At 46.2% G+C, this 13,826-nt stretch overlaps 1 long non-coding RNA gene across 1 annotated transcript in view; it reads right to left on the bottom strand.

Moving 5' to 3' along the window:
- Positions 1–13,470, bottom strand: part of LOC134927576 (uncharacterized) — a 185,712-nt gene extending 172,242 nt beyond the window's left edge. The window contains exon 1 of the long non-coding RNA XR_010177677.1: positions 13,403–13,470. This is a non-coding gene — a long non-coding RNA (uncharacterized LOC134927576). The remainder of the gene's footprint in view (positions 1–13,402) is intronic.
- Between the last annotated feature and the right edge of the window lie 356 nt (positions 13,471–13,826).

A 13,826-nucleotide genomic window follows, 5' to 3' on the forward strand; every position in this document is an offset into this window, starting at 1 on the left:
AATTGACTGCTTCAAAGCAGGACACCCAATCTTACTGGGATCATAAAGAACAAACAGCAAGTCCGATTTTCTGTGATGAGCTGTTCGCTTTACATACACCTTCAAAGGCCTCACAACATCCAAAGACTTTGAAGTAGTAGAGGTGTCGGTAACAACCGGAACCACAATAGGTTGGTTGATGTGAAACACAGACACCACTTAAGGAAGAAATTGCTGATGAGCTCTGAATTCAGCTCTGTCTTCATAGAAAATTAAATAGGGGCTTCTTGCTCCGACACGTGTCTTGCTGAAGCCAGGGCCAACAGTGTGACGGTCTTCCACGTAAGATATTTTATGTCTAACTCCTGTAATGGTTCAAACCAGTCCGATTGGAGGAACTGCAGCACCAAATTGAGATTCCAAGGAGCTGTGGGAGGCACAAAGGGAGGTTGGATGTTCAGAACACCTTTCAAGAACGTCTGGACCTCAGGGAGAGAAGCCAATTGTTTCTGAAAGAAAATGGACAAGGCTGAAATCTGGACTTTTAAGGAGCCCAGGCGTAGACCCACATCCACACCTGACTGTAGAAAATGCAGTAAACGTCCCAGATGAAATTCCACCACAGAATTTTTTCTGCTCTCACACCAAGAGAAGTATTTCTTCCAAACACGGTGGTAATGTTTAGACGTTACCCCCTTTCTGGCTTGGATCATAGTCAGAATGAGCTTGTCAGGGATCCCTCTCCGGGCTAGAATCAGCCGTTCAACTTCCATGCCGTCAAACATAGCTGCGGTAAGTTTTGATAGACGAATGGGCCCTGTTGCAGAAGATCCTCGCAAAGAGGTAGAGGCCACGGATCTTTGAGTAGCATCTCTAGAAGGTCCGTGTACCGAGCCCTTCTTGGCCAGTCCGGAGCAATGAGTATTGCTTGTACCTTTTCCCTCTTTATTCTTTTGAGAATTCTTGGAATCAGAGGAAGTGGAGGAAACACGTACACCATCTGATAGACCAATGGAGTTGTCAGAGCGTCTACTGCCACTGCCTGTAGGTCTCTTGACTTGGAACAATACCGCTTGAGCTTCTTGTTGAGACGAGAGGCCATCATGTTGATCTGTGGATATCCTCACCGATGTGTCAAGCACCTGAACACCTCTGAGTGAAGGCCCCACTCTCCCGAGTGCAGGTCATAAATGCTGAGGAAATCTGGTTCCCAGTTGTCTACTCCTGGAATGAAGACCGCTGACAATGCCACAGCGTATTTTTATGCCCAGAGGAGAATTCTTGTCACCTTTGACATTGCTGCTCTGCTTTTCGTTCTGCTCTGTCGGTTCATGTACGTTACCGCCGTCACATTGTCCGACTGGATCTGAATGACCTGATCTCGCAGAAGATATGAGGCCTGCAGAAGGGCATTGTATATAGCCTTGAGTTCCAGAATGTTGATTGGAAGGACGACTTCCTGACTTGACCATCTTCCCTGAAACTGCACCCCCTGGATGACTGCTCCCCAACCTCTGAGGCTTGCGTCTGTGGTTAGTAGAATCCAATTCTGAATGCCAAACCATCGACCCTCGATTAGGTGAGAAGTCTGAAGCCACCATAGAAGAGAAATCCTGGCTTTTGGCGACAAACGGATCCTCAGGTGCATGTGAAGATGCAATCCGGACCATTTATCAAGCAGATCGAGTTGGAAAGGTCTTGCATTAAACCTTACGTACAGAAGTGCCTCGTAAGAGGCTACCATTTTCCTCAGAAGGCAAATGGAAAGATGCACCGATATCCGGGTTCACTTCAGGACATCCCAAACCATTGACTGGATTACCAATGCCTTTTCCAACAGAAGGAACACTTTCTGTGACTCTGTGTCCAGTATCATTCCCAGGAATGGAAGCCTCCGTGTTGGCTCTAGGTGAGATTTCGGAAGGTTCAGAATCCACCTGTGATCCCGGAGTAGTTGGGTTGAGAGGGCAATGCTTTCCAACTACCTCTCCCTGGACAGCGCCTTTATCAGAAGATCGTCCAGGTACGGAATTATGTTCACTCCCTGTTTGCGAAGGAGGAACATCATCTCTGCCATCACCTTGGTGTACACCCTCGGTGCTATGGAGAGACCAGATGGCAGAGCCTGGAACTGGTAGTAACAGTCCTGCAGTGCAAATTGTAGGTAAGCCTGATGAGGCGGCCAGATCGGAATGTGATGGTACGCATCCTTGATATCCAGAGACACTAGGAATTCCCTTTCCTCTAGACCTGAGTTCACCACTCTCAGAGACTCCATCTTGAATTTGAACACTCCTAAGTATGGGTTCAACGACTTGACGTACAAAATTGGTCTTACTGAACCATCCAGTTTCGGTACTACAAACAAGTTGGAATAATATCCCTTGTTTTGCAGAAGAGGTGGAACTGGAACAATGACCTGAGTCTGCACCAGTTTCTGAATGGCTTCCTGTAATGTTATACTTGCCTCTTGTGAAACTGATAAGCCTGATTTGAAGAATCTGTGAGTTGGGAGCTCCTGGAACTCCAGTCTGTAGCCCTGAGAAATAATATTTATGACCCAGGGATCCTTGCATGAACTTGTCCAGATGTGACTGAAGAATTTTAGTCGGGCTCCCACCCGCCAGTCTTCCAGGCATCGCGGTCCACCGTGATGCTGAAGGCTTTGAGGAAGCCGTGCTTGAACTCTGTTCCTGAGAACTGGCAGTTGCTGGTTTGCGTGGTTTACCTCTAGCACCTCTGGTGGCTGTAGAAGAACCTCTGGTTTTGCGCTTAAACTTGGTTGTCCGAAAGGACTGCAAATTGGAAGCTGAGTAGGCCTTCCTGACTGGGGGAGCTGTGGAAGGAAGATATGTGGACTTACCCGCAGTAGCTTTGGAGATCCATTTATCCAGTTCATCTCCAAATAAGGCCTCTACTGTAAATGGTAGGCCTTCCACGCCTTTCCTGGAGTCTGCATCAGCAGTCCACTGGCATAGCCATAAGCCCCTGCGTGCTGACACTGCCATAGCAGTGGTGCATGCATTAAGCAAGCGTATTTCTTTTATGGCTTCCACCATAAAGTTTGCAGAGTCCTGTATATGTTGCAGGAGTAAAACAATCTCCCCCCTAGATAAGGAATCTAACCCCTCAATTAGGTTACCTGACAATTTACCAAGGGATTTAGTGATCCACGCACATGCTATAGTGGATCTCTGGGCCACCCCAGCAGCTGTGTACAAGGATTTGAGTGTGGTCTGAATTTTATGATCAGCCATGTCTTTCAGGGAGGCTGCTCTAGGGACAGGCAATACTAATTTCCGTGACAGCCTGGATACTGATGAATCCATTATCGGTGGATTTTACCATTTTTTTCCTATCCTCAGGAGAAAAAGGAAAGGATGAGAGTTACCTCTTAGGAATTTGAAATGTCCTATCAGGATTAACCCACGGTTCTTCAAACAGGGTATTCAGTTCCTTTGACACAGGAAAAGTGACCGAGGATCTCTTTTTTTACATTAAAATAAGATTCCTCACATTCCTCTGTCACCTTATCAGGAATTTGCAGAACATCTCTGATAGCTTCTATAAGAGCCTCTATTCCCTGTGATAGAGCAGCATCCCCCATCTGAGTTCACCTCACCCTCCTCCATGTCTGACCCTGCATCATCAGAATCAGACTGCAGGATATGGGCCAGAGTACGTTTTTGCAGACAAATGGTAGCGGTCTGAGACGCTGGTTTGGGGACTGAGTCTCTGTTCATAAACTCATCCACAGACATTCATAAGTATTGTGTCTCTTTCTCATTGCGTGACAATTTAGCAGAAATATTGGAAATCATGCTGGTTCAGCCCCGCTAGCCTTGGAAGGTGTACTACATGAGTACCCAGTAGTGAGCCCCCGGGGAAGAGGAACACTCTGCCGTACATGAAACACACTCATTGCCTGACATATTGTAAATGTGAAAACACACACACACACACACACACACACACACACACACACACACACACAGGTTAAAAGCACAATTAACCCACAAAGAGCCCTTCCAGGGAGACACAGAGATATTATGGAGCCAGCACACAGCGCCCTTATCGCTAATGCCAAGCTTGCTTGGGTCGCAGACTAACTACCCAGATTGGGGAGTTAGCACACTAATAGTCGCTCCCCTGGTACCGCTGAGGTAATCTGGGGTCTCTCCGTAGAAGCTGCGCGTCCCTGTTACTCAGCATCTGTGTCCACTGAAGAGGGAAAATGGCGCTGGTGAGCTGCTGGATATGCTCATAATGAAGCCCCGCCCCCACCATGGTGCGCGGGCTTCCCACTTTTTTTTATACTGGCTGATGTAATTTAGTGCTTAAAATGGAGCCAGATCTATTTTAAGTCTTTGTTGCCAGTGTGGGTACTGTGTACAGTGTACTGAGACTCAGTTCGCCCCCTCAGAAGCTGTGCATCTACACTGTGTACTGAGTCTGAAGATGCAGTCCACCCCGGTTAGAAGCCGTGTGTCTCCGTACCCTCATGCTGCCATAATGGCTGGCGACCCGCTAACCGGGATGCCGGCTTAGTACTCATCAGTCTTCACTCTTCTGGCTCTGTTAGGGGTGGAGGCGTTCTGCGGAAATGTAAGCCGTGGTGGGGCTTATGAACAGTTTCCTCAGGAGCTAGTATCCTGTCAGCGGGGAACAGGACCATTAACCCTTTGAGATTTTGGGCCAATCCCCCCCTAAGTCCCACGAAGCAGGCAGGCTGGTGCCAACCAGTCCTGCCTGAAAATAACAAACAGAAAAGATAAATGCAGAAAAATCCTCAGGAGCTTCCATAAGCGTGACCGGCTCCTCCGAGCATATTTTCTAAACTGAGTCTGGTAGGAGGGGCATAGAGGGAAGAGCCAGCCCACACTATCAAATTCTTAAAATGCCCATGGCTCCTAGTGGACCCGTCTATACCCCATGGTACTAAATGGATTCTCAGTATCCTCTAGGACGTAAGATCATTTTTTTTCTTATTATGTTCCAATGGTGTACGTCATGGGTTTTCAACCTGTGGCCCTCCAGCTGCTGTGGAACTACACATACCAGCATGCCCTACCTCAGTTTTAGCATGCCTTAATAGCAAAACTGTGGCAGAGCATGCTGGGATGTATAGTTCCACAGCAGCTGGAGGGCCATTGGTTGAAGATCCATGGTGTACATAGTGTTATATATACACAGACATGTTTTGGTTGGTTTAACGTGGATCTGAGATGTGAGTTGAATGCATCATAATGGTGAAAAAATGGAACGCCATAATCTGCATGGATCATTCAAATGCCCCTTGCTATGGATAAAGATCACTTTAAAGAGGGAGATTTGCTAAATGCATGGCCATTTCTAGACAATTTAGATCCCAGGGCAAACTCTAAAAAAAGCGCCCACCCCATATACATATAAAAAAGTAACATATGCATGTGCCCCCCAAATGATGGGCATGGCTTTGCTGCAGTGGGTGTGGCCTTGAAGGAAAAGGCTACTTTTCATCACCATTTTTGCCTCCACTGCAATGCCCCTGACACCATATTATGCCCCAAGTATGATGCCCACATGTCCCATCACCATTTTATGCCCCCACTGTAATGCCCCTGACACTCTATTATGCCCCCACTGTAATGCCAAAGTACCTTCTCATTGTCAAGGGGTTCTGCTCATTGTCAAGGGGTTCTGCTCATTGTCAGGGATCCCCCCGCCCGCCGCTACCACTCTCTGCAGTCCCCAAGTGCTGCCCGTGTCTGCTCCCAGTTCAAAGTTTTGAAAATGACCTTCTCAAAACAGCTGCCATCTACTCTAGTATTCTTAAAAACTGTCTTCTATGAGGTGGCAGCCATTTGGCCATGACGGTCCATGCTCCCAAGGGGACCCTGTGTGATCACATGGCTCGTCCGGCCCAAGAAACATCAGATCTTCTGCTGTACTACCCTAAGCTTGTGCACCGGGCCCTTCCCATGCTCAGAAGATAGAACTGGGGGTACTACTAACTAAGTAGGACATCTATGCGCATGTCCTGGACCTACACATGCTCTGAATAGCAGTACAGGCCCTTGGGAGCATAGACCATCATGGCAGCAAACACCCACAAATCTTACTAAGGGGCCTGCCCGTCAATGCCATGTTTTCCTTTGAGGGCAAATCCTGATGGTAAATTGTAAAAAATAAAACAAGTTGAATGCTGCTGCACCACACTTGCTGGAACCTGTTTCTTTTACTAATGTAACTGTATGTTACTGTTTACAATCAACTGTTCCCAATCCCAGGAGATAGTCCCTGATCTATTTAAAAAATAAGAGTAAATAAAAACACAGGGGTCACATACTGTAGGTTCTATAGGAGTATAATAATAGAATTTAGTGCCCAATTGATCCCCTCTAACTCCTACCACACCTCTCCTAGCTCCTCTTCTACACTGCCCTTCACTTCCTGTTTCCCCTGCAACCTATTCTTTGTGTATACTGGATCTAAGTGCAATCTATTACCGGTAATCCCTAAAGCTTATACCATGTAGACCTTCTTGCAATATTTGTGTCCTATGGTATAGTGCTCCTGGCATGGGCAGATTTAGGGGCCAGGCACATTGTTGGACCCCTCTTCCCCTCACATCACTGCCCTCTTCATTTCGGGGCCAGTCCAGTTTCCAAAAGTAGCCCAACCTCATGCCACTACCACCTCCCGGGCCACAATCTGCTGCAAAATAAAATATTTAAAAAAAATATCCTAATGACAAGAAAGAACCACCTGGCGGAAAATGTTATAGGATGTGAGAATCAGAAAGTGAGAGATTTTGGTCAAATTTTGAATTCATTGTTCTGTTTAGTAGATCAAAATATATTAATATTTATATTTTTTAATATTTACAGTTTATATTGCTTGTCTCTTACCAATGAAATGTGCAGCCGAAAAGCTCTGAAAAAATGTGAAATGCTTTTCCAGAGATGAAAAGAGCAGCAGACGTAGCTGAGAAATTGGATAAATTTATAATCTTTAGGTACAACTTTTCTATGTATTTGCATTGACTCATTTGGTCTTTCAAGGCAAGCTCAGAGAAAATAAATGACTTGAACACTGTCCCTGTCTGTTACATGTGAAGTCATTTTTTGTAGCCTAATTTCTAATTAAAGAAGCTGCCACATTCTAGTTCTTTGCTGTAAGTAAACTTTTAAAGAGTTTGACTGAAAAAAAAAGTGGAAATCTGACTTTGCTACTTAGGCTACAAAATTTGAATGTGTAACTATAGGACTAATTTCTGAACCGCAAAAAATCTATATTGTGCTTTTTTTCATTTGTGAACATGAAACTGCATGGTCCTTATCTGTAGCAACATCAGTGTGCACCTTATCCTAGGTGCAAAAGAAGCACTCAGCATGACCAGCGTATACACAACTCACCAGGGCCCGCATATGCTCGCACCCCTTACCTGGTGCCTGTAACAGCTGGGGCACTGGGACCCAGGACCACCCGCCGGATGCCAGAAAGCGGGAATCCCTGGAATTCCGTGTGATTGGTGGGAGAGACGCGGCAAAGGAAAGAGGAGGGGCTGTGTTAAAAGAAGAGAGGAGCAGAGTGCTCACAATAATGCAGCACAGATATGGATACTTGAAGTGACACCGCGGAGCTGCAAGATACAGCAATGGTCTACTGTACTGTACAACTATATACTGTTGGTCACCAAAATGCTGCACTGTACTACTATATATATATATATATATATATATATATATATATATATATATATATATATATATATATATATATATATATATACACTGCTCAAAAAAATAAAGGGAACACTAAAATAACATCCTAGATCTGAATGAATGAAATATTCTTATTAAATACTTTGTTCTTTACATAGTTGAATGTGCTGACAACTAAATCACACAAAAATGATCAATGGAAATCAAATTTATTAACCCGTGGAGGTCTGGATTTGGAGTCACCCTCAAAATTAAAGTGGAAAAACACACTACATGCTGATCCAACTTTGATGTAATCTCCTTAAAACAAGTCAAAATGAGGCTCAGTAGTGTGTGTGGCCTCCACGTGACTGTATGACCTCCCTACAACCCACACAAGTGGCTCAGGTAGTGCAGCTCATCCAGGATGGCACATCAATGCGAGCTGTGGCAAGAAGGTTTGCTGTGTCTGTCAGCGTAGTGTCCAGAGCATGGAGGCGCTACCAGGAGACAGGCCAGTACATCAGGAGACGTGGAGGAGGCCGTAGGAGGGCAACAACCCAGCAGCAGGACCGCTACCTCCACCTTTGTGCAAGGAGGAACAGGAGGAGCACTGCCAGAGCCCTGCAAAATGACCTCCAGCAAGCCACAAATGTGCATGTGTCTACTCAAACGATCAGAAACAGACTCCATGAGGGTGGTATGAGGGCCCGACGTCCACAGGTGGGGGTTGTGCTTACAGCCCAACACCGTGCAGGACGTTTGGCATTTGCCAAAGAACACCAAGATTGGCAAATTCGCCACTGGCACCCTGTGCTCTTCACAGATGAAAGCAGGTTCTCACTGAGCACATGTGACAGACGTGACAGAGTCTGGAGACGCCAAGGAGAACGTTCTGCTGCCTGCAACTTCCTCCAGCATGACCAGTTTGGCAGTGGGTCAGTAATGGTGTGGGGTGGCATTTCTTTGGGGGGCCGCACAGCCCTCCATGTGCTCGCCAGAGGTAGCCTTACTGCCATTAGGTACCGAGATGAGATCTTCAGACCCCTTGTGAGACCAAATGCTGGTGCGGTTGGCCCTGGGTTCCTCCTAATGCAAGACAATGCTAGACCTCATGTGGCTGGAGTGTGTCAGCAGTTCCTGCAAGACGAAGGCATTGATGCTATGGACTGGCCGCCCGTTCCCCAGACCTGAATCCAATTGAGCACATCTGGGACATCATGTCTCGCTCCATCCACCAACGCTGCGCTGCACCACAGACTGTCCAGGAGTTGGCGGATCCTTTAGTCCAGGTCTGGGAGGAGATCCCTCAGGAGACCATCCGCCACCTCATCAGGAGCATGCCCAGGCATTGTAGGGAGGTCATTCAGGCACGTGGAGGCCACACACACTACTGAGCCTCATTTTGACTTGTTTTAAGGACATTACATCAAAGTTGGATCAGCCTGTAGTGTGTTTTTCCACTTTAATTTTGAGGGTGACTCCAAATCCAGACCTCCATGGGTTAATAAATTTGATTTCCATTGATCATTTTTGTGTGATTTTGTTGTCAGTACATTCAGCTATGTAAAGAACAAAGTATTTAATAAGAATATTTCATTAATTCAGATCTAGGATGTGTTATTTTAGTGTTCCCTTTATTTTTTTGAGCAGTGTATATATATATATATATATATATATATATATATATATACTGCTCACAACAATGCAGCACAGATATGGATACTTGAAGTGACACCGCGGAGCTGCAAGATACAGCAATGGCCTACTGTACTGTACAACTATATACTGTTGGTCACCAAAATGCTGCACTTTACTACTATATATATATATATATATATATATATATATATATATATATATACATACATACTGCTCACAACAATGCAGCACAGATATGGATACTTGAAATGACAACGCGGAGCTGCAAGATACAGCAATGGCCTACTGTACTGCACAACTATATACTGTTGGTCACCAAAATACTGCACTGTACTACTATATATATATATATATATATCTAAAAATAAATAAATATATATATATATATATATATATATACTGCTCACAACAATGCAGCACAGATATGGATACTTGAAGTGACACCGCGGAGCTGCAAGATACAGCAATGGCCTACTGTACTGTACAACTATATACTGTTGGTCACCAAAATGCTGCACTGTACTACTATATATATATATATATATATATATATATATATATATATATACTGCTCACAACAATGCAGCACAGATATGGATACTTGAAGTGACACCGTGGAGCTGCAAGATACAGCAATGGCCTACTGTACTGTACAACTATATACTGTTGGTCACCAAAATGCTGCACTGTACTACTATATATATATATATATATATATATATATATAGTATATGCTAGTCGCACAACAATGCAGCAGATATTGAGCACTGATCAGGATACTTTCTAGAACTGAGTCTGACACGGAGCTGCAAGATACAGCAATGGCCTACTGTACGGTACTAATATAATATACTGGTGGTCCCCACAATGCAGCACACTGAGCACAGATATTTGCAGCACATTGAGCACAGATATGAAGCTTTTCAGGGAGAGAACGTAGCGACGTCCTCTCCGTTCAATCTCCAATGCATGAGTGAAAATGGCGGCGAAGCGCGGCTCTTTATATGGAATACGAATCTCGCGAGAATCCGACAGCGGGATGATGACGTTCGGCCTCGTTCGGGTTAACCGAGCAGGCGGGAAGATCCGAGGCTGCCTCGGACCCATGTAAAATACATGAAGTTCGGGGGGGTTCGGATCTCGACGAACCGAACCCGCTCATCTCTATCTAAAACCATCAAAAGCACTTACATCTAAGCGAACACTTCACAGTTAATGCTTTGCCTTGAGAGAAGCTCTTCATTGTGACCCAATACTGCTGCCATAAGTTGTCTCTTGGCTGGTCTATGCCAGTCACTGCCGTAATTGTAAGCAACTACATCCTATATACAAAGTGACTTTTGTGATTCATCTGAATTGACACTTTTGGACTACTCCGGATTGTGTGTAACGTTAAAGTGACTCATTAGTATACTGTTTGTACATTTTTTAACCAATCCTGCTAAATGGTATTTTGGTTTTCTTCTATGTTCTGAAAAGCACTTATGTTGACATTGTGACACATTTATGCCTATTATGTAAATGCTATGTGATATTCTGAAACGTGCCTTTTGAGATAAATTCAATTTACTAGCCAACCCTTGAATACATTGAAATGGTGACTATCCTTTTCCCTGATTTAATAAACGTGCTGTCACCATCCATTTGCATTTCCTTTATCCGTGGGGTCCTCTTTGGGGTGATCAATCTCCTGCCACAGGTTTCCTGGGGAAGAAGCTATGAGAGGTCCTGAATCCGCAAGCGTCATCTGGAAACACAGGTACGACACTACACCATCACAGGGGCTGACATTACACACCTCAACATAGCCTGCGTATATACAACTCAGCATAGCCTATGTATATACAACTCAGCATGGCTGGCATTTGCACATGTCAGCATGGCCGCGTATACACAACTCAGCATGGCCCACATATGCACAACTCAGCATGGCCCACGTATGCACAACTCAGCATAGCTCACATACAGTATACACATATCAGCATAACCCACATCTGCACATCTCAGCCTAGCCCACATATTGTTTGCACAACTCACCATGGCCCGCATATGCACAACTCAGCATCGCCCCCATATGCACAACTTAGCATGGCCAGCATATATGCAAAACTCAGCATGGCTTGCATATGCACAACTCAGCATGGCCCACATACTGTATGCACAATTCAGCAGAGCCTGAATATGCACAACTCAGCATAGCCCGCATATGCACATATCAGCATGACCCACATATGCACATATCAGCATGACCCACATATTGTATGCACAACTCAGCATGGCCAGCATGTATGCACAACTCAGCATGGCTGGCATATGCACAACTCAGCATGGCCACTCAACATGGCTTGCATATTTACAGCTCAGCATGGACCGCTAATGCACAACTCAGCATGGCCCACATATTGTATGCACAACTCAGCATGGCCAGCATATATGCAAAACTCAACATAGTCTGCATATGCACAACTCACCATAGCCTGCGTATTCACATCTCAGCATAGCTCACGTATGCACATCTCAACCTAGCCCACATATTGTAGGTACAACTCAGCATGGCCCACGTATGCAGAATGCAGCATGGCCCGCATATGCTCAACTTAGCATGACCCAAATATGCACAACTCAGCATAGCCCGTCATCTCAGCATAGCCCACATATGCACATCTCAACCTACCTCACATATTGTAGGAACAACTCAGCATAGCCCACGTATGCACAACGTAGCATGGCCTGTATATGCTAACTCAGCATGGCTTGCATATGCACAACTCAGCATGGCCCACATACTGTATGCACAATTCAGCATAGCCTGCATATGCACAACTTAGCATAGCCCGCATATGCACATATCAGCATGAGCCACATATGTACATATCAGCCTGACCCACATATTGTATGCACAACTCAGCATGGCCCGCATATGCACAACTCAGCATGGCCAGCATGTATGCACAACTCAGCATGGCTGGCATATGCACAACTCAGCATGGCCCATATATGCACAACTCAGCATGGCCAGTATATGCACAACTCAACATGGCTTGCATATGTACAACTCAGCATGGTCCGCAAATGCACAACTCAGCATGGCCCACATATTGCATGCACAACTCAGCATGGCCCGCATATGCACAACTCAGCATGGCCCGCATATGCACAACTCAGCATGGCCAGCATATATGCAAAACTCAGCATAGCCTGCATATGCACAACTCACCATAGCCTGCGTATTCACATCTCAGCATAGCTCACGTATGCACATCTCAACCTACCCCTCATATTGTAGGAACAACTCAGCATGGCCCACGTATGCACAACACAGCATGGCCTGTATATGCACAACTCAGCATGGCTGCCATATGCACAACTCAGCATGGCTGGCATTTGCACAACTCAGCATGGCCCACATATGCACAACTCAGCACAGTCCACATATGCACCAGTCCACATCTTGTATGCACAACTAAACATAGCGCACATATGCACAACTAAGCATAGCACACAATTCCTTCTATGCTCTTATGTCGCAACTCTTAGTAAACTTCACACATACATCTGAAATGCGTATGACTCAAAATGACCTGCAAACAGTATGTGTGCGCTCAGCTCAAGGGCAAACTCAGGAGTTTTATAGAGGGGTTTCTATATAAATATACTGTATACACACACACACACAGTATTTACACATATGTAATACCCTCATTTGTTAATTTAAAGGAGACCCCATTTTTTTTTATTAAGGAATTGTCTCCCCACACAGCCAGAGCATCCCCACAGCCCTATAGTGATGACAGGGCTGAACTTTGTTTGACCCTGTCAGCTCTGGACAGGGAGTTTGGCGCCACTGCATAGGAGTGTGTTCCCCTCGGGTCAGCAATAGCCCTAGCCCGGGAAAATTGGCCCTTAGCTATTGCGTCCCTGGGTCGCAGGGCAGACCAGACAAGGGGAGGGTTGTTGCTGGGGCCAGGTAGCCAGTGACCACTGAGGACGGGGGTGGTCCAGAGGAGGAGGAACCCATTTAAGGAGCTCCGTGGCGTGTGACCAGAGAGCCCCTGGAGGGATGGGAGAAAAAGTACCTGGGCTGCCCAGCATGTAGTCACCAGAGCAGATCGGTGTGGAGCCAAGTACCGAGGCCGGAGGATCAGATGCCCCAGCTGGATTCTGTCTGTGCCCAGTCCAGGATGCAGCGCTGCCTAGCCGAAGGGAGAAGAAGCACCGGGGCTGACAGCGCTGATGGACCAGAGACCCCTGGGGAGGATGAGCCATCCACGCCGCTGCCTGCCGGTGAAGAAAGGATCACGGGGACAGCCGAAGATGTCCGGCGCGTATCCAGCTGAAAAGGAGCGGGCGTAGTGTCGGCCTCCTGGAGGACTCCCTGGCAGCTGCTTCGCCAAGTCGAGGGACCCGCCTGGAGGACACTGGGTGCGCAGGCATCGCGGAGGACGACCCCGAATGTGAGGACCCCTGGTGACTGGGAGAGGACGGCGCGGACCGGAGCCT

Source organism: Pseudophryne corroboree, chromosome 5 (assembly GCF_028390025.1).
Source record: "Pseudophryne corroboree isolate aPseCor3 chromosome 5, aPseCor3.hap2, whole genome shotgun sequence".
NCBI classification, from domain to species: domain Eukaryota; kingdom Metazoa; phylum Chordata; class Amphibia; order Anura; family Myobatrachidae; genus Pseudophryne; species Pseudophryne corroboree.